Source organism: Xyrauchen texanus, chromosome 47 (assembly GCF_025860055.1).
Source record: "Xyrauchen texanus isolate HMW12.3.18 chromosome 47, RBS_HiC_50CHRs, whole genome shotgun sequence".
In the NCBI taxonomy this organism is placed as follows: Eukaryota; Metazoa; Chordata; class Actinopteri; order Cypriniformes; family Catostomidae; genus Xyrauchen; species Xyrauchen texanus.
The window spans coordinates 16,467,469-16,490,796 of record NC_068322.1 but is presented as its reverse complement, the minus strand read 5'-3'; the positions used below and the strand labels follow the sequence as shown (position 1 = coordinate 16,490,796).

Sequence of the window (23,328 nt, the reverse complement as noted above, 5' to 3'; positions counted from 1 at the left end):
ATTTGCGAGAACATTTTAGCATATTGTCAACAACAATTTTTTTATGGAACAATGCTGGTGAATACATATCAATGGAAAACACAAATTGAATGATTAAACTTACAGTATACATAATAAAAAAAGAAAAGGTAAAAGTGATAAAAAGGTGATAGTTGGTGAAATATTGGCATTGTTGTTGATGGAGGATAAGAAATCATAGCCAGTGACATCACATGAAACTCATTGAATAATTAGTCACCCACAATTGAATATCATTCAAGCTGTCTTAACTGTTGAAGATATTTGGTCAATGGACATCTGCTGTTGTGCATGGCTACAATTTACTGGAGAACAAATGCCAACCTTGGCTAATGTTGCTAAGAGGAATTTGTAATGTGTAAAAGATTGGTGCTGGGGTTTTACTTGTTAATTTACATAGGCATATTCACCTTTGCTGTTTGTTATCTGTTGACTTGATGGAAGTGTGTACATTTAAAAGCAGGAAATAAATGTTTAAAATATGAAAATACTTCTTTTTTTTTTTTTAAGCCGTTATTGGTTAAACTTCAAAGTAGGTTTATTATAGTTATATTATTATTTTATTTCCAACACGTTTTCTCAATTTAGATCAGTTTCTGTTATTCTGTTTTTATTTTATAACTTTTTTTTTTTTTTTTGTTTTAGGGATGTCTAGTTTCAGTGTATTTTTTTTTAAATTGGACTACATTTAATTTTTGTTTTAATATCTTTTATTATTATTGTTTTGGTTACTTTGAGCAGGGAGAAGAAATCAGAGCAAAAAAATTACTTAAATGTATATCTTTCTCACCAACACCTATCATATAACTTCCACTGGAGTTTTACAGATTATTTTGATGCTGCCTTTATGTGCTTTTTGGAGCTTCAAAGTTCTGGTCACCATTCACTTGCATTGCAAGGACCTTCAGAGCTTAAACGTTATTCTAAAAACCTTAATTTGAGTTCAGCAGATGAAAAAGTCATACACATCTGGGATGGCATGAGGGTGGGTAAATAATGAGGGAATTACCATTTTTGGGTGACCTGTCCCTTTAATCAACAGGTTAATTAAAGTAGTGATGAATTGAAGACAATGGAAAGTCAAGCGCCCCATCTTAAGGTGATGTATATTTAGGACCGACCCTGCACACAAAATTTGACTTTCTTTAATAATAATTTTATATTTATATTATATTTAAAACTACAAAAAACATAATCTGCCCGAGATTGCACGGTAAATGTATTGAATAAAACATCTGTTTCACGGACCTTCGGTTCAGATCGAGTAAAGTATGATGGATCACGAACACTTTCACGAGTCTAACCAGTGCTGTCGTCATCATCAGTTAACCCGTTCATCACTTACAAAGTTCGATGCGCTGCGAGCTATTCGATTAAAATAACCGGTTCACAACAACTATCTCAAGCAAATACATGTGTCCAAGTTGGATGTCGTTAAAGTAGAAGTTCAAGGTGTTTCGACGGCAAGTTTGTGTGCATTTATGGCTTTCGGTGAGGCATGAAATCAGGTCATTTCCTCAACCGCATGTCTTGAACTTGCCTTCTGAGAAATCTGTGCAGGAGAACGATAAATGTTCAGATTAAATCACACTTTCGATGCCCAAAAATAATTTGTGTCAAGCATTCTGGTGTAGAAGGAATCTGTCTGAGGAATATAAGTAAACTGCACTTAGACAGAAGAGCTAATTTTCTTAATATTTATTGTAATTTGCATGAAATGCACTAACGTTGACTAATGTTTACTTGTTTAAGATGTGTGCAGGTGTTCTTGAGCCTCGCATTTTGAACGCGGAGAGAGATGGAGGTGTGGTGTACTCATGGAAAAGTATGTCTTTAATTTGACAGGTCAAGTGTGCTACAGGTATTCATGCAAAGCTGATTAGTTTGCAATCCAAGCTTTTTTTAAACGTTATTAATTTTTAATTGCCCAATCATTAAGTTTAGGGGGCAAAACAGGTACAACCAGAATTGGGAAATATGATCCTCACAGCACAAAGGTTAAGGTACAGAATAATGTGTATATAGATATATAAAACCGTTAGTTCCGGTCCTCGAATCTGATTGGACTAGAGACGTTCCATGAGTACTGATGGTCTGACACCATCAGCACTCTGACGCTTCACTGTGTGTATCACTCCGCTTGTGTTCGTCATCCTAAACTAAAGTGTAAGAGTAGTGCATATTTGTTAAGAGCTCATGTACTGTAGGCTGTGTCTCTTTTTACATCTATTTTATTTTATTTTTTACATTGCATATGTTAGCCAGCAGGTGGTGGCAAAAGATAATGTGTGTGTGTAATATGAGCAGTTGGTGACGTGAAGTGAATCCGTTCAGCACTCCATGATCACTTGTATTACTACTACATTACTAAAGCTAGGAAACAGCTTTAAACGAACAACTTCAGCATTAAGGCTCATCACAGCTGAGAGCCACAACAGACTGATTGATTACACAACTCAAGGTGCTTGCCTCTTACCAGAGTTTCCACATTGGATACGTACTGTTTAAAATGGCGGAGGACATTGCAGTTTCTATGGGGAATGACACTTGCGCACCAGCTATCATGAAATAGAGAGGAATACCCCCGATTGGACGCTAAGCTGACCTTCAGAAAGCTGACAGCAACTCTGCTTGGGTGTGGCAACAGGTGATCGTCCTCTCTCTCTCTCTCTCTCTCACACACATCCTTGTTTATCCAATAACTTGATCGAAACAGCAAAAGCCGTGATACTATTTATGAAGTGAAATTTTTGAATAACTAACGCAGGCTTGGACGCATCATTTGTTTTGAACCAGCAACAGCAGATTTTGATCCGACGTGCAAGAAAGTAGTTCCATGCACAAAATCGTTTTTATGAATGTACTCAGTTTTTCCTAATTTTTCATTGAACATTTATATATAAGCAATATCACATTCGCAATCATGCTGTATGGCCCTAAATCAGCACTGCTGTGATTACCTATGACAGTCGGCCTGTGGCCGAATCACTGCAGTGCTGATTTAGGGCCATATCACACACTTGCTCGTGTGATATTGCTTAAATATACAGTGATCAGCCACAACATTAAAACCACCTGTCTAATATTGTGTAGGTCTCCCTCATGCTGCCAAAACAGCTCCACTCTGCATCTCAGAATAGCATTCTGAAATTATATTCTTCTCACCACAATTGTACAGAGCAGTTATCTGAGTTACCGTAGACTTTGTCAGTTTGAATCAGTCTGGCCATTCTCTGTTGACCTCTCTCATCAACAAGGCATTTCCATCGACAGAACTGCCCCTCACTGGTTGTTTTAGTCAATTCTAGAGATTGTTGTGTGTGAAAATCCCAGGAGATCAGCAGTTACAGAAATACTCATTCAGCCCGTCTTTGTTTTCTATATATGAAATTATTGTCATATCCACTCCAATCACCATATCTCCTGTTGCATACTTCATTTATTAGGTAAAGTTTAACCCTGTTTCTTTTTCCCTTATGGAATTTCCTTTTATGGGTGAACTATCCCTTTATTTTTTACAAAGGACAGGTTTAAGTCACATTCAAACTGTCTTCTACCTCACACCTTCCCCCTAGTTTCTTTATCCTAAGACATGGCAGACCTTTGTACTGGAGAGTCATTTGCTGTTGGCGGCCGAGAATGGCTGTATGTATTGTGTAAATGTGTGATTAGGAGGCCATCAGACTTTAAGCACTGAGATTAAATAATACAGTAGGTTATATACTTTGGCTTGAAAATTGCTTTTGTTTCTGCAGATGTTGATCAGTACCACATAACTGCAACAAGGCAGGAGGGATACAGAGTTGTAAGGGCTGTTATAAGTGCGGTACTGTGGACATGATATCCACTAATTAATTTTTGCCAATCTAGTGATGCAAATAAATCCAATGGAAAATACACTGTCGGCCAAAAGTTTGGAATAATGTACAGATTTTGCTCTTATGGAAAGAAATTGGTACTTTTATTTATCAGTGTCATTCAACTGATCACATTGTATAGTCAGGACATTAATAACATGAAAAATTACTTCAAAAATTTGTTTAATTACTTAAACTACTTCAAAGAGTTCTCATCAAAAAATCCTCCACGTGCAGCAATGACAGCTTTGCAGATCTTTGGCATTCTAGCTTTCAGTTTGTCCAGATACTCAGGTGACATTTCACCCCACACTTCCTGTAGCACTTCTCATGTACCTTATAGTCTAGCTGATACCACAAAAGCTCAATGGGGTTAAGATCCATAACACTCTTTTCCAATTATCTGTTGTCCAATGTCTGTGTTTCTTTGCCCACTCTAACATATTCTTTTTGATTTATATTTCAAAAGTGGCTTTTTCTTTGCAATTCTTCCCATAAGTCCTGCACCCCTGAGTCTTCTATTTACTGTTGTACATGAAACTGGGGTTGAGCGGGTAGAATTCAATGAAGCTATCAGCTGAGGACATGTGAGGTGTCTATTTCTCAAACTAGAGACTCTGATGTACTTATCCTCTTGTTTAGTTGTTAATCTCTTTCTGTCCTTGATAGAGCCAGTTGTCCTTTGACTTTGAAGACTGTAGTGTACATATTGTATGAAATCTTTTTTGGCAGTTTCAAGCATTTTATAGAAAGCTGTTTCTTTTTTGCCATGTTTTACCTAATATTGACCTCAAGACATGCCAGTCTATTACAGACTGTGGCAACTCAAAAACAAACGCAAAGACAATGTTAAGCTTCATTTAATGAACCAAACCTTTCAACTGTGTTTGATATAATGGCAAGTGATTTTCTAGTACCAAATGATCAATTTAGCATGATTACTCAAGGATAAGGTGTTGGAGTAATGGCTGCTGGAAATGGGGCCTGTCTAGATTTGATCAAAAATGACTTTTTTTTTTCAAATAGTGTTGTGCTGTTTTTTACATCAGTGATGTCCTGACTATACTTTGTGATAAGTTGAATGCATCTTTGGTGAATGAAAGTACCAATTTCCTTCCAAAACATCCAAATCTGTACATTATTCCAAACGTTTGGATGCCAGTGTATGGAGTAAACACATTTACCCCAGATAGGTTAAACAGGTGATGATGAACCCTTAACGTTTGGGCAAAGACAGAGTGGTGGAGAAGTTGAGTTGGGTCCAGTGGGACTCGGACACTCAGAGACTCTACCTCACCGCACAGGTCTGAATCTTCTATTTTTGTTAAACACTTTAAACTACTGTAACATTATCTTATTTAGAAGTAAGATTTTAAAAAAGTATAAATTATTTATGTTCTGATTATACTAATAAAATACTGTACATCCAGTATATATTTCCAGTGTGTGTCTTTTTCCCCCCTCCACTCTATAAGAGAAACACTCTGAAGTGTGTACAGTTTTTCGCCAATCGCAACTTTGAGACTGTAGTAAACATTGCTACACATTTCGTTGTGTCACATCTAAAAGATTTTACTGCCTCATTTAATGAATAATTAACCTAGAAAACCTATTATTTTATGTGCAACAGTTTGAGCTGACATTGGAGATGACCAACATTTCTTCCACTCCTGTGAGGTCAGTGATTTTAATTGATTTTTAAAGGGGTCATATAATGCCATTTTTGTACAAGTTAATATGAATCTTTAGGGTCTAAATGAAAACTTTGTAATATACTTTTATTAAAAATTCTCATTAGTATTTTAAGAAAACACTAATTTTACCTGCTCAAAAACAGCTCTGTTTTCAGCACGCCGTTTCAGAGCATATGACTTTAAATGATAATGAGCTTTGGTCACCTCGCCCCTCCGTACACAGTTTTTAATAACACAATAACCATAACGCGTTGTTCATTATAAACGTGGGATTATGAATTATATTGAGAACGTCGTAACGTTATGGAAAACATGCCGTAATGTACCCTGAGTGTAAACATTAGCCACATTCATTGTGAAGCGTGCAAGCGATTTGCAAAGATTAATATAAAGGTTAATAAAACGTTACACTTCTTCTGGAGGTGCAGAGGGAATATAAATTGTTGGTACCGAATCTTTTTTCAGCAGCAGCTTCTTAGCAAAACCAGCTTTATACTGACCCTCGTTTATAAAGCAGTCTGGTGAAAAATGATTCAGCGCAAACATGAACGCATTGACGTTGCTCGTGGGGAATATTCCCATCGTAAACAAAACTCAGCCACTGCGTCTTCAGCGGTTCAGATTTAGGAACATCAAAATGACTGCTGTGTTCGTTATTACACCGAAGAACAGAACACCACAATCGCTTAGGCGCCATTCTGCTCCAGTGTATCAACAATGATGACGGACTATGATTGACAGCTCGCTCACTAGCGGGGGCGGGTCTGTGTTGAAACACTGCTGTCAATCAACAATCCTGGGAGGGGCGTCCGACGCGACACGGTCGACGCTCGATTTGAGGCAGGGAAAAATATATAAGGAGATTAAAACAAAAACACTGGATGGATTTTTATCATAATAGGATGGTTGTGTACAGGCACAGCCAACACACATTTCAGTACAATCAACTTGAAAAAGTGCATGTACCATTATATGACCCCTTTAAGACATAAAAAATGCAATAGTAAACAAATGGAATCATCTGATGGAGTCAAATCTGCCTAGAAAGATCTAGTATGTGGTTTGTACGGGAGGAGGGACTCAAGTTCACTGACCCAACAGGTGTGTTTTTTTGTTGTTTTTTTTACATGAGATCATGACACCATACTGTGAAATATTGAAATAATTTCACTACATTTACAAATAGTTTTTATTTTATTTTTTTTCTTCACTAACTTTTCTTGGGAAAGTATGTTTTTGTTTTTCCGCAGCATATCTCATGAATAAAGTCATTTAATCAGACAGATGCTTTACTCAAGAATGAATATGTGGGTCAACAATTTGAATCTGTCACTCCAGGTATTCCTCTGTTAAGGTGTCTTCTCTCTTGTGAACAAATCTTTTACAAATGTAGTTGAATATTTTTTGAATTTAGGGTCAACCCATATGTGTATCCTGTGGTATTCAATACATTTAACACTGGTATTAGTTTTGTAATACATTGATGGTTTTCAGTTTCCATTTGTTATGTAATTAAATATATTTTAAAAACCATGTCAATGTTCATGTTTATATGTTAAGTATGCAAACTGTAATTCATCCAAAGTTTTTGAGATTATATCTATTACAGGGACAGTCCTCATTGAGCAAACTGAGGTAAGAAAGATGCCTTGTTCTCTGGAAGGGCACAATGGTCATTGCTCCTGGAGCACTGCTTTGTGTGTTTGAACTTGAAACATTTCTTTTTTCAGTACGCCTCACCACTCCCAACAACAAATACAGCTAAATTGAAGTATAGTATAATAAATATAGCAGTAGTGTCATACAGCAATAAAGATTACATTAGATTGTTTGTAATATAGTTTTTTTTTGTAAATAAAACATTTTATCCTAGTCCATTGTACTTATATGCATGTGTTCTTGAGAGTAAAGTTGTAGAAACATTTCATATTTTACCACCAAACATGTAAATTGCCCATATTTCTGTTACACAGGTCTTTTTACACTGTCACCCAAAACTCCTCCATTTTCAATGTGTCTGAAACTCTTCAGAATTTAATAAAAGATGTATGAATGATTTAAACATTTAAATTACTAATAGATTTATCATTAGAATAAATTTTTCCTTGAAACAATACATAGTTTTATACAGAATAAGCATATAGATTTCACCTGGGTCTTTTTTGACCCACATATGCACTTAAGGGGGGTGAAGTCACATATGCGTTCTAGGGGTATTTTCATAAATAATTGAAAACCTATAACAATGGAATATGACATAACAGTGGAATATGACATAAATATTATAGTGCCTGTGCCCTCTTGCACGGCTCCTCATTGCTTCCTTAATCATTTTAACACGAACATTAAAAAAAGCTAAAATAATTAGTTTTTAATACAGTTTTTTTAATACAATATTTTAGTGTACTGTATGTTCTGTGCATGTTGATTCCAGCTCAGCAAATTACTGCCTTGATTTCAGATGATCACCATTTGTTTTTGCTTGAATTTCAACTTATTTAATTGGAACTTAAATATCAGTTTCACTTTCTGAATCTCTCAATGCTTTGAATAGGGTCCACGTGTGTGTGTGCTACAGCTATTCAGTGTGTTGGCATAAGAACGCCACATATATGATAGCATTTGCGCACAGAGGTACCAATCATAATGCTGCAGTAATACAACCATGAACACATCATTACTTCATTGCATCTGATTAGAGTCAGAGGCAGCAAAGATTTATACAATATTTACAAAGCTGTGACGTACTTGGCACATGTGTATGGAATGTAGCAGGTAAACGAAAGTCAAATAGACTAAAAAGGTTAATAAAATGTGAATCTATCTCTCCCAACAGGCTTTCACTGTATCTCTTGAGAAAGACTGTGCACCTGCTAGTGAGCCAACCATCCATCCTGTCTTCATTCATCTGGGTCAGTACAAAACATCATCTCTGACTCAACCCAGAGAAATAAATCTCAGCCTGATTCATTTCTTGACCTACATTCAAATATGGAAAGCCATTTCTTTTCATTTGTTTCAGGTGATTATATGGTATAGTGGTGTTCCTGCCCTTACGCAAAGAAAATATATTTCCTTATATATTAAGGCTCAATATTTTAAATAATATTCAGTATATTCATAATTATATAGAATAATACATTGTGTTAATATATTACAATATACTGAGTAATACATAAGGAATTGCCGCTTTTCATATATTGGGATGTATGTCATTTTATATTCAGTAATACACTTCATAATATATACTGTAGATGTACATGCGATGAAAAATGGTAGTGTGTGTGCTTAAATATAATCGTCCAGATTATAAACTGGATTAGTGAGAATGTCTTGAGCTTTTATGCTTATGATCAGATTCAAGAATGAATTCTAGGTGAGTGCTTATATGTCTCTCTCTGCTTGGTATGATAAACTAATATCAGTATAATCGATACTCACGGGCTGTCTTTCATTGCCACATCTCGGTAAAGAACAAGCAACTAGTAGTGTGTGAGCCTAGACAAACTATTGCCTTATTACTGTGTGTTTGAGATGGTAAACATGCATTTCCTTTTATTTAAGGAGTAAACATGTGTTTATTTATATCCTTTGTGACTCTAATCTGTCTGAACTGGACAATTTTTGTCTTGTTTTCTAAGCGCTACCTGTGGTGCTGACTGCATTCCCTAGTGTGAACCTCTAATCAAAGGGACGGTAAGACATACTCTGTTCTGGAGAATATACTCCATATGCGCTGACTTGAGTCAATAAGTGTGTATATTTCAGGGAATACCATTTTGTTTGCATGACAGATATTGAGGAAATGTTAAACCCTTAATTCTCATATATTGTATGTATATACAAAGAGACGATGCAACAAATCAGGAAAAATAGAACAGAATTCAAATCATGAGATGCAACTTGCTGTCAAATACATATTGAGCAACACATAACACATAGCCTACACATGTGTTTTCTCTGGCACTTTTTGAGTCTATATGAACACAGAATTTACGCAATTTCAGTAGTACAGCCGAAAAAGTCGTGTTATACTATTCATGTGTTGTTGCACTTGCTATAGTTTACTTCCATGTTCCTTCTTCATCAAATAGTCATCAATGTCAAATGCAAATCAAGTCAATTAGATGTTTAATCATTTAATTTACCACTTTAAAATCCTGATATGAGCATTATTTGAATTTAAATATACTGAAGCTGTCCTTGAAGAGCTGCAGTTTGCTTAAATAACACTAGGTGGCAGGAAAGACTCAAATCAGTGCTAGTGCAGAGATTTCTAAGAGATGAACAATCTAATTAATTCAATCTGCCTGGGAAATGTGTTTGTAGAAACCCTTACAACAGGATATGTTTGAGTGGTGAAATAGATTTCACAACTGTCAACTGGAACCAAAAAATGATACATGTCAAAACAGAAAAAGAATGAAAAACCCCCGTAACATTTGCCAGGGCTTCAGTCCAGGCCGATCACTTAGACACTTTATCTGCCAAAAGGAATGCTCACTGCTCTGTCTATGAAAATCTGTTTGTGATAATGTTATATTATTGCTGTTATAATTTTGGTTTTGTTGGGTAAAAGGCCAGAAGCCAGCAGGGTTACTGGGAGGAGCTGCAGCATGTCTTGGACTTCAGAACCACTTTATTTAAAGAGGACTGTACCAGGTTTCAGGCAGCTCTGGTGAGCACCAAAATCATAAATCTGATTCAGATGGGCTTATATGTTTAAAAGCAGGTTTACTGTCAAAATCAGTAAAAAGATTATACAGGAAGAATTATTAAGAGTGCCACTATATTCACAATAAAGCATGCCCCTGTATACATTAGCTTTTTTTTATCCTCTTTTATCCCAATTTGGAATCTTCGTGGTGGCGCAGTTACTCACCTCAATCCGGGTGGCGGAGGACAAGTCTTAGTTGCCTCCGCTTCTGAGACTGCCAATCCGTGCATCTTATCACGTGGTTTGCTGTGCATGACACCACGGAGACTCACAGCATGCGGAGTATCATGCTACTCTCCGCGATCCGCACACAACTTACCACGCACCCCACCAAGATCAAGAACTACTAATCGTGACCACAAGGAGGTTACCCCATGTGACTCTACCCTCCCTAGCAACCGGGCCAATTTGGTTGCTTAGGAGACCTGGCTGGATAACAGTATAATTTGTTCACGTGACTTTTGAATGGTGAAAAAAGAAATTCAAAACCATGCTGTGGTCATTAAACGAGATGCAAACGGTCCAATCATTAGCAATGAGCGAAACAAAAAAGTCTCTCAGGAAGTGCATCAGCCGTTGTCTACCGTCGGACCTACCAACAGTGTAGGGAAAAGTAAAAAAAAAATAAAAGTGACCACAGAACCATCAAGGAAAATTGGAAGTGGTTTGACAGAATGGACGCTATCTAAACCGGCAGGCAATGGGAGGGAGAGTGCCCTGGACTCAGCCACGATGGAGGATGGTATATTTTGTTACGTTTACTCTATACTCTGCTTGAAAGCTTCACTTTATTTAGTTGACCAGCTACTGGAAGCTTGCTTCTAAAACAACCAGGCCAATTTAACTGTTATACTTGTGTAAAATCACCATGCAACAACTGCTTTATGCAGCACAATGAGCTAGTAGCTAACAGCTAGTGGTCGTGTTATTGTTTTGGTCAGTTTGTGTCATGTTTAAGATGATGTCAGGGCAGAAGAGACGGAGCATCTATGACGATCAGCCTATAATCCCACCCACATTGAGATGGCACTAAACTGCAGTGGAAATGCAAGCTCAGAAACGTTAAGCGAGTAGAGTTGAGGTGAGTCGAACCGTAACGTGCAGTGGAAAATTGCCATTAGAGGCTACAAGAGTCCAAAATAAATTCAATTCCAGATGCAGTTTAATGTTCAACTTAAATCCCAATAATACTGAGAAACAAAATAGAGGCTGGTGCATAACGCAAGCCTATAAACAAGCCTAAACTCTTACTTTGCAACAACGGAGACTTGGCTCCATTACAATGCTTCATATTTAAATATTTACCAAATCAAGTTTTTTATAGCCTACATATTCACCATTTGAAGGTTTTTATTCACAAGTTGAATGTGCTGGCTGGGTACGTTACCATATAGTTGAATTCCTTTTTGCATGCTCTCACTTCAATTTAGAACACTTTATTAACTACCGTAATCAAAATAACAATAGATATGGATGAATAATGTCAATATTTAAAGATTTAGATACAGCAAGTCCTCGCAAATCCTCGCAAGGTTGTTTTAATTTCACCTCTTGAGGCTGCTGTAGTTACTGTAGAATCATTCAGCGGCGGCCACCTATCGGCTTCTATCGGCATAGATTTCTGCTGATAAATTTTGGCACTTATTAATCGGTAAAACTGATATATCGGACTACCTCTAATATGAATAGCTGAACCGCATAAATTCTTAATCATGGTTAAAAATTTGTCAATATTTACTTGCTTTTCCTGTGCATCTAATCATTCATCTATATACAATTAACTTTACAAAAAGATAGCCTTGGGTAAATGATCTGTCCAAGCAATATGTGTTCGCTATTGACATTTTATTGTGGGGTGAAACTAACCATGCAACTGGAAAGCAGTTTCAGTTCATTTAAATGTTTATCTCCAGAGTTCTATCAATGGTGGCACCTTGCGTTTGGGTAAGTGAAACGTGTTTAAATGACTAGTAGTGTCTATGAAAAGAGATTTTTATTTATCCCTGACCAAATCCAGGAAATGTTCCATACTTTTATAGAAAACAAGTCTGAATTACCAGAGTTTCGTGTCACATTCTCTGGTGTGGATGTAATCAGTCTCTAGGTTTATGTGTAGTTAATCTAGGACCTGTTAGGGAGGGAAAGAGGAGGAATTCCGTAGGGTTATATAAGAGTGATTGGCCTCTTCCCCACTCACATGAACACACACAAGACTCATTTTGTATAATCTTGTGTTTGTCTGAATACCGTGCAGTGCTGGATGTTTCTTTGACTTGAATGTGGTTTGAGCTCATATTTACTAAAAGCAGATTCAAGTTCCTACGAAGACAATAGAAATGTATAGAATTACATGCAAGCACAAGCTAGGATTGTTAATGAACCTCAAAAACATGTCCATGTCGAGGTCATAACTCACCCCAAAATCAATTCACATAAATAACTTGAAACATATTTTTAGGGCCATTATGTTGTTTTTCTTTTCATTTTAACATTATTTTCATGACAATTAGGCACATCCCTTTACCCAAATAATGTATATGGCACAGTAGTATTGAACAGTATTTCAGTTGTGCAGATTATTATAAAAAAGAAAAATGTGTCAGATGATTTGTAGTAATTTAGGAGTAATACAGTAATGACAAATATTTTTTATTTATTTAATTATTTAGGTGTTGTAATGTGCTTAATTATCATTAAATGTGTCATAATTCAAAACCATCTTAATGGCCTACAAAATAGGCTTCACTTTCTTTTTGCAAGATATAATTTTTAGATTTTGGGGTGAAATATGACCTTGACATTTGTTTGTGAGATTCACCCAATAAGACCTGTCTTCCTCTGTCTCTTCCTCCCTTCAGACAGGCGTGTTGTTCCACTGTTTCAGGAGGAAGACCAACAGCAGAGGATGCTGTTTGGTCTGGTGAGAGGTGTGCTTTTCAGTTGTCGGCTGCAACACTCCAAAGAAATAAGGAGACATGTCATAGATCTGAAGCAGGAATAAGAGAGAATAAGGGACAAGTGCAAACAATTCTACAAACTCTGACAATGACAGTGATGAATAAAGCCTAAATCAGAAACAGACAACCAGAATCTGCCCTCATACAGAAACCGTTTAAAATGTTCTTGTGAATGTCGTAGTCCTCAAGTTTTATTATTTGTCTATGGACCACCCATTCTGGTTTGGTAACTGAGTTGTCTGAGTTGGGCTGGATAAGCGGTGTTAATTTAATGAAATGTCAGGTTTAATTTCTTTTTACAGAAATCCTAGGGTCAAATTTCACCCCCAAATCCAAAGAAGAAAATATTAACTTATATTCTGCATAAAGAAACTGAAGCCTATTTCATGACCATTAAGATGCTTTGCATTGTGAGTTTATTTTCATGACAAATTAATGAAATTAAGCACATTTTCACCCCCTTTCCCAATAGTCAGTAGTCTACTGTGATGTGAATTTCTTTTTTCCATTATGTCCAGATAGAATGAGTTCTCAATAATGTATTGCAGTAATGAGAATTATGTATGTTAATATATATATATATATATATATATATATATATATATATATATATACACACACACACAAACACACACACTGACTGCCAAAAGTTTGGAATAATGTACAGATTTAGCAGTTTCAGTGGAAATTGTTACTTTTTTCACCAAAGTGGCATTCAACTGATCACAAAATATAGTCAGGACATCACTGATATAAAAACAGCAACATCTGTCTTTGAAAAAAGTAATTTTTGATCAAATCCAGACAGGCCCCATTTCCAGCAGCCATCACTCCAACACCTTATCCTTGAGTAATCATGCTAAATTGATCATTTGGTACTAGAAAATCACTTGCCATTATATCAAACACAGTTGAAAGCTATTTGGTTTGTTATATGAAGCTTAACGTTGTCTTTGTGTTTGTTTTTGAGTTGCCACAGTATGCAATAGACTGGCATGTCTTAAGGTCAATATTAGGTAAAAAATGGCAACAAAAAAAAAAGAAACAGCTTTCTCTAGAAATTCATCAGTCAATCATTGTTTTGAGGAATGAAGGCTGTACAATGCTTGAAATTGAAAAGATTTCATACAAAGTTGTACATTACAGTCTTCAAAGACAAAGGACAACTGACTCTAACAAGGAGAGAAAGAGATGTGGAAGGCCAGATTTACAACTAAACAAGAGGATAAGTACATCAGAGTCTCTAGTTTGAGAAATAGACACCTCACATGTCCTCAGCTGACAGCTTCATTGAATTCTACCCACTCAACACCAGTTTCATGTACAACAGTAAAGAGGAGACTCAGTGGTGCGGGTCTTATGGGAAGAATTGCAAAGAAAAAGCCACTTTTGAAATAGAAAAACTAAAAGAAAATGTTAGAGTGAATAAAGAAACAGACATTGGACAACAGATAATTGGAAAAGAGTGTTATGGATCTTAACCCCATTGAGCTTTTGTGGGATCAGCTAGACTGTAAGGTGTGTGAGAAGTGCCCGACAAGACAGCCACATCTATGGCAAGTGCTACAGGAAGTGTGGGGTGAAATGTCACCTGAGTATCTGAACAAACTGACAGCTAGAATGCCAAAGATCTGCAAAGCTGTCATTGCTGCACGTGGAGGATTTTTTGATGAGAACTTTTTGAAGTAGTTTAAAAAGTTCTAAAAAAAACAATTCTAATTGTAATAGTAATTTTTCATGCTATTAATGTCCTGACTATACAGTGTGATCAGTTGAATGACATTTTGGTAAATAAAAGTACCAATACCAGCAAAGCTGTTATGTCTTTTTATATGTAATGTATATGTTCTTGCGTCATTAAGCCAGAGATCTCTACAGAACACATTAGCAATTGTCAATTGTCGACACAAAAACAGTGCTGCAACTTAGTGCATTTGATAAACTCTTCTACTTATAAAAATATATATCCCTTCTGGAAGACTGGAACAAAGACCTTTAATGTACTGCTCTTTTACTATTTAAGGGAAACACGGAACAAGATATGCACATATATCTGTTTCCACCAAATTGACACTAGATAGAATCTGTTTGGGAGACCGGAGGGGAAGCAGATGTACGTGTGGTGTTGCTTCCTGTTTTTGAAGTGAGTGAGTGAGCTTGCTCAAGTGAAACTAAAGTGTGCAGAGTGAGCAATAAAGTTGGGGTGGTTCTCATAAATTTGTGCTTTCCAGTGAAACAGTAAGGGAAAGTGAGTCAGATTATCCACGTTCTCTGAGAGCTGTCATTTGAGGAAAGCATGAGTGTATTTCCACCAAACATCATGAAAGATTCTATAGTTAGTAGTGTCACAGGTGTTGGATTCTGTCCTAGTTCTGCAGTTTGTGTAATGTGTTCTTAGTATTAATAAGGCTGTATTCTCTCTTTTTAGCTTGAACTGGTCTGGTATGTGTTAGATTTATTGGAGGGGAATGGGTGGGAATGCTTCATTGCTTTGATCAAACTCTGTCTTCATTGTTTGTTTGTGTGTGTGTGTGTGTGTGTGTGTGTGTGTGTGTGTGCGTGTGGATGCACTCTCTGTTTTTGTGAGCAGCAGGGCAGTTCAAAGGAGTGGGCCATGTTTCACATGATGTTTCCATTCTGGAAGCAACTAAAGGACTCTATCTCCTCCTGCCTCCAGGTAAGAGCAACATAGATTCGCTCACGATCCACACACCCTCTGAGGACATTTAGACAATAGACCTTTTCCAAAACCTAGTGAGCTGCTTCAGTGTTTACAACCAACATAGGCCACTACCTTCTAAGGCAGTGTCTTATCTGAAACTGGGTTAGTCATAAATGACTGATTTGGAATGTTCTACATGGGAACTAACTTTGCACACCACACACAAAACGTGCAGTGCACGATGACTCTTTGACCCAAATCCATTTAAGGCAAGTCAGGTCACTATTTTCTATTCGCATTTATAGAAATATTGCTCATGTAAATATCACAATATGCATATCGCAAGGGTTTATGGTAACTAAATGATTTTAAATCTTTAAAATGTAATGTTTATGGTGACACAGATGGCAAAGTATAGACTGAGCGTGCGACTTTCAGAAGTGACTGTGCATGCAGTCTGCGAGCACCCACGAGAAAGCTGGGTGATATATACTTTAATCACCCATAAAAGAGATATTCCCCAGTTATTTTCTCCATTGTCATTCCAAGATTAACAGATTACACGAGTTTTACTGTGTCTTTAAACATATCCTCTGATGTTGATTTATGTTTATCATACCATAAGTCAGAGAGAGAGCGTTGTGTCCCGTTCTTTTTTAAAGGACAGCTACAGTGATCTGTCAAACACAGCATTAAAGAGCATCAAAACAACATTTATTGTTTGAATTTTGTGATAAACTGACTTAAAATTGTCAATTTTATCACAAACTTCAAGCAGTAAATGTTGTTTTGATGCTCTTTAATGCTGTGTTTGACAGATCACTGAACTGAGACCGTGTATCTCCAAAAACAATTTCCATCTCAAATGATTGAGCGTGTAATATTCGTTGTTATGTAGCTAAAGGTAAAACCGTATATACACTGCTTGGCCAAAAAAAAAAAAAGCCATTTGGATTTAAATAATGGTTATTATCTGGGGTTGCTTCAATTGGTCAGGTCTAGCCTCAGCAACATTATGCGGCAATAAAATGAAGTCGGCTGACTACCTGAATGTACTGAATGACCAGGTTATCCCATCAATTCATTTTTTCTTCCCAGATGGCACAGGCATATTCCAGGATGACAATGCCAAGATTCATCAGGCTCAAATTGTGAAAGAGTGGTTCAGGTAGCATGAGAAATAATTTACACATGAATTAGCCACCACAGAGTCCTGCTTTTCTACCGTCCTTTTATCCCAATAAACTTAAGTATCTTTGGGCGGTGGGGGTTCTGATGTTCTATGCATTCCAATTACACCATAATAAGATATCATATTGCATATCGCATTATCCAACAATTTATGGCTTATCACATTTTCTTCTACATATTTTGTAGCCCTAGATACAAGAACAGCTCCTATCTACTTGAAAGGGGAAAGATAGATATTCTCCAAACAGTTGGTCAAGATTATGAAAACAACATTTCAAATGCGATAAAATCTGACAACAATCTCAGGCTATTTTTCGAAATTACAGTAATTATGAGATTCTGATATAAAACATATCCATGTCTTTGTAGAACTTGTTATCAAAAGTTACAGACTTGTAATTCTATGAATGTTTCGACTTGACAGTCATGCCATCAGTGGGACTTTCATTCCTACACCTGCCATATTCATCGTTGCGATTTCTACAATTCCTAACTATACCAATGACCTGACTTTATACAGTCTCTGGTTTGACGTTAACATTTTGCTAAGCTAATAACACAATACTCTAGATGAGCATAAAAAAGCACTTCATCAATATACTGTAAGGAAAAACTAAATTTTTAATTTGATTAAATACAAATTAAAAATGTATCCCCCTTCTTTTCTCCCAATTTGGAATGCCCAATTCCCACTACTTAGTAGGTCCTCGTGGTGGTGCAGTTACTCACCTCATTCCGGGTGGCGGAGGACAAATCTCAGTTGCCTCGGCTTCTGAGACAGTCAATCCACGCGCATCTTATCACATGGCTCATTGTGCATAAAATTGCAGAGACTCACAGCATGGGTGGCTCATGCTATTCTCCACGATCCACGCACAACTTACCACACGTCCCACTGAGAGCGAGAACCACTCATCGTGACCACAAGGAGGTTACCCCATGTGACTCTAACCTCCCTAGGAACCGGGCCAATTTGGTTGCTTTGGAGACCTGGCTGGACTCACTCAGCACACACTGGATTCAGACTCATGACTCCAGGGGTGGTAGTCAGCGTCAATACTCGTTGAGCTACCCAGGCCCCTGATTAAAATAATTGTTATTAATTGATTCTTGCCAGTATTGAATGAAATTAAATATATTTATAGTCGATTCTTCTCCCACATTGTTTCCCATTTCTAAAGGAATATTGTTTATTTGGTTTGGCGTCCAAAGTGCATCCAATGATTGTCTTCTCAGCAAATGTAATGCTGGCTTAGATATTGGTCACAATGAGGTTTCTTAGAAGGACCAGTCTTCACATTGGGATTGCTTATAGTATTGAAGCTCAGAGTTAATGTTCAGACATGTGTGGAATTTGTGTAACAATGCCAAAGGGAGAAAAAGAACCTGTAGTTCTCCAATGACAAAGCAAAGAGAATTATGCACCCTCTGAACATAAATAAACTAAACATTTCTCCAATATCCCAATGGATCATGTGATATATAGCTGTGGCGTGTGTCAAGTTTTTGTACCGATTCAGCGACCCAGTGAGGAAAATATCTGATGCCTGCCAGATCTGTCAGGGTGTAGCTGTTTATTGACATAAATGCTTTGGCCGGGGCTCAGGCCCGGCTAGAAGAATATTTGCAGACCTTATACATAGGTTTTATTTATTCTGCATGATCTTGCGACTAGTTAAATAGCTTGAGTGGTACATTTGTGTGTAGGTATACTTCTCTCTTAAGTGTGCTTGGAGTCCGGTGTCTTCCACGGGCACACTTTTCTCCAGTATGTGTACCATGACCTTCTGCAGCTTACAGAACTGTTTGTTTCACGCCTTATGGCGGGTACTAATTTAAACACACACACACACACCACACACACACACACACACACACACAAACAAACAAACAAACAACCGCCATTCGCCACTAAGTGGCGGTGACGTCACCACGACGCTTGTGCCAGGCTATGTGCACGTTAAGGCCACGTGAAGTGTCGAACGCCCGCTGGCAGGAGGTCACGGGACAGATCCAACCGGTGACATGGGTCGAATGACTGAGATGACTGGTTGATGCACCACCTGTGCCCCTACTGTGCCAACTTGCTGTGCTTTAGCCACCCTGCGCTCTGCTTTCGTTGTTGTGAGCGTCGCTCCTCTGCCCTCCGTTGTTGTTGGAGGCGACTGCCTCCAACTGGCCAGCAGCATCCTTCACAAGCCTCCTCCAAAGAGGCCGATCATGACACTGCTGGTACCAGTCGTCGGCAAGTCCACTCAGCTCCAGATCCTCCTGTACTACATCACTCCATCTCTTCTCCAGCCCGTGTCCCATTATATCTGTACCAGATGGAAATTCCTCCAGTACAGCCATCGAAGGCTTCACGAACCACATGGTCAAAATAGATATTAAATAATGTGGGGGCCAGAGGACATCCCTGTCGCACTCCAAGGTGAAAAGGGAATGGCTCCGACTCCCGACCACGTAGTTTTACCCAGGCCCGCTTGCCATCATGAAGGTCCTTAATGATCGCGAGCAGCGGGTCTGGGACTCCGAAAGCACGAAGAACAACCCAGAGCCCAGGCCTACTGATGGTATCATAGGCCTTGACCAGGTCAATAAAGCAGAGATGTAGGTCTTGCTGGAATTCCCTACACCTCTGCTGTAGCAGACGGACAGAGAAAATGGCATCTGTGCAAGACCGCCCCTTCCTGAAACCACACTGGGGCTCCACAAGTCTCTCCTCAGCGTGCCTGGCAAGGCGATGTTGAATAATACTTGCCAGGACCTTTCCTGGCACACTGAGGAGTGAGATGCCCCTATAGTTATTACAATCTGAGCGGTCCCCTTTTTAAAGAGAGGGACCACCAGGGCATCCTTCCAATCCTCGCGGAACCCGCCCAGTGGTCCAGACTGTTGTTATGATGTCATGTAGGGCAGTCTGTGCACAAACACCACCCTCCCTCAGCATTTCACTGGGGAGATCATCTCTGCCCGGTGCCTTTCCTGGCCTCAGGCTCTGGATCGCCTTCAGTACTTCCTCTAAAGATGGTACCTCAGCCAGCCACCCACAAGGAGTGACTTCTTCCTTCAATATTTGTGGCACCGCAGCCCCAGCAGGGTCATCCCCACTTTGTCCCACAATGTTTTCCAGGCTCAGGAAACACACACACACACACACACACACACACACACACACACACACACACACACACACACACACACACACACACACACACACACACACACATGTTGTGTTTCCATGTTTTATGGGGACTTTCCATAGATATAATGGTTTTTATACTGTACAAACTTTATATTCTATCCCCTAAACCTAACCCTACCCCTAAACCTAACCTTCACAGAAAACTTTCTGCATTTTTACATTTTCAAAAAACATAATTTTGTATGATTTATAAGCTGTTTTCCTCATGGGGACCGACAAAATGTCCCCACAAGGTCAAACATTTCGGGTTTTACTATCCTTATGGGGACATTTGGTCCCCACAAAGTGATAAATACACGCTCATACATCACACACACACACACACACACACACACACACACACACACACACACACACACACTTGTTGTGTTTCCATGTTTTATGAGGACTTTCCATAGACATAATGGTTTTTATACTGTACAAACTTTATATTCTATCCCCTAAACCTAACCCTACCCCTAAACCTAACCCTCACAGAAAACTTTCTGCATTTTTACATTTTCAAAAAACATAATTTAGTATGATTTATAAGCTGTTTTCCTCATGGGGACCAACAAAATGTCCCCACAAGGTCAAAAATTTTGGGTTTTACTATCCTTATGGGGACATTTGGTCCCCACAAAGTGATAAATACACGCTCACACTCACACACACACACACACACACACACACACACACACACACACAAACACACACAATTATAAAATGAATAGTTCCTGTCCTAGATCCTGATTGGTCAATACAGAGTTCCAGTCATGCTAATCACAGATATTATTATATTTCCTTACAGATCTAGATAACAGTGATGCAAATGAACAATTGAATTTGGTATTCTGAAAAGACTTCCTGAGGTAACATTCTGTTTTTAACTCTCCTCTTGAAATCTTTGACTGCAGCCCATAGTTCCTCATTAGAGCACTAAGCTGCATTTGGAGATTAATCAGTAATTATCCTGTTCAGTAGAAATGGAATGTGAGCATGTTTGTGGTCATGTTTTGGGTCACAGCATGTTTCTGGGCTTCAGTCTTTGTTTTTTAAGTCTTACGGCAGCCAAGTGTGGAAATGTTGTGGGTACAACTGAAAAATACAAGCCAATTGCCCCTTTGGTAATTAGTCATGCTGTTCTTTTGTAGAACAGTTAGTCATGCATTCTGATTTCTCTGCACTTTCCTTTGTTTTGGAAGTATTTGTAGTATGAAATTCCATATTCCCTTTTGCTACAAGTCAACATTAAATAAAAATGGACAGTTTACTTTATTAATGCACATTCCTGGTCTTATTGTGCACACAATCTAAAGATATAGTATCCTTCATCAAGATGTTATAACTTGGTCAGCCTATGAAGCAAATTTTTCTTTTCACATGAATTCACCATGAAGGACTATTCTGTGTCCAATACAAGTTAAGCTCAATTGACAGCATTTGTGCCATAATCTTGATTACCACAAAAATGTATTTCGATTGGCCCCTCGTTTTCTTGAAAAAGAAAAGGAAAAAAAAGAGCAAAAATCTGGTTTACAGTGCAGTACTTACAATGAAAGTGAATGGGGCCAATCTGTAAATGTTAAAATGCTCACTTTTTCAAAAATATAGCCACAAGTTGTAAACAATATGTGTGTTAACATGATTTTAGTGTAATAAAATCATAACTAACCTTTTCTGTGTAAAGTTATATCCAGTTTTACAACTTCGTTGCCATGACGACATAACAGCGTAAACACTTAAGCCCCCAAACGACTGTAAAAATTATTAAAACAATGTTACAGCTCAATAATACACAATTTTTTTACAAAATGTAAGAGCTTTTTTATAAAATTATAAGCTTCAATTTCTGTCTGTAACCCCTCCATAAATTGGCCTCATTCACTTCTATTGTAAGTGCCTCATTGTAACCAAGATTTTAGCTTTTTAAAGAAAAGGAGGGACGAGTCGAAATAATTTTTTGTGGTAAACAACTGTCACTTAACTTGTACTGTACAAGGAACTGTACACTGTATTATTCCTTTGAGTAAACTGGGTTACGAATGCTGTTTTATATTGACTGTACAACTGTAATTATGTTTTTTAACTAGTGTATGGAGCAGAAAGTGTGTTAGCAGTGGGATCACCACAGAGAATACTTCAGAACTCTTCTGGACAAATACCCAGAGAGCAGGGGAATGTTTAGGGATGTCTCTTTCTTAAGAAAAACACAAGCTTAAAACTGGTTTGAATATCTGCCAAACAACTGCAACTATTACTCGGATGAAACAGTTTATTAGACTAGACTCTGTATCAAATATTACTGCTGCTCTTAAGATGTTTCTTTATCTGCAAAAAAGAATTGTGTGCTGTGAATCTTAAATGTCTGAATAATGGCCATGGCTCATAGATCAGAGCAATTATACATGTTGTTATGTTGTGGGACTCTGCACCACTTGGCAACAGGTATGAAAGTTTCTATCCTGAGTTTCTGCCTATAAATTACCTTGCCAAAATTATCTCGGACAGGGAGAAACAAGGTATGCTGTTTCAGAGGTGAAGTCTTGATTTGGGCTAGTAAATGATGTAATTGACTATAAGGTGAATATTGTGTGGCTGTTCATTTGACCTCAAAACCCTTTTGAAGAGCGGGAGAATGTGGACAGTTTGTGGAGGAGGCCTTGAAGCGACATTGATAAAGCTGGGCTTCGAAATCAAGAAACCCAAAAGAAAAAAGATAATAGAGGGGAAAAAGAGAAACATGGGGGACATTAGGGAAAAAAGTGCCCCTTAACAAAAAACAAAGCTTGATTTACTGTGTAATAGGTGATGTAATAATGCACTGAATCTTCAATGTGAGGGACATTATACTAAAACTGAAGCCCAAAATCAAGATGAGGACCAAAGATTATTTCCTGGCTGTCAAACCATTATTTAAATATATCATTTTGGCACCCAGATTGACATGACTCTACTATTAGTAATGCCAATAAATATGTCTGAAACTATGCACTAGCTGATCTTTCTTAAACACAGAGATGCCATTCCATGGAAGAGCACCAACAA

General features: G+C 37.8%; 1 pseudogene; it reads left to right on the top strand.

Annotated features, from left to right (window-relative positions):
• Nucleotides 1–1,816: 1,816 nt before the first annotated feature.
• Nucleotides 1,817–23,056, top strand: LOC127638871 (gamma-secretase-activating protein-like; annotated as a pseudogene).
• Nucleotides 23,057–23,328: the final 272 nt, after the last annotated feature.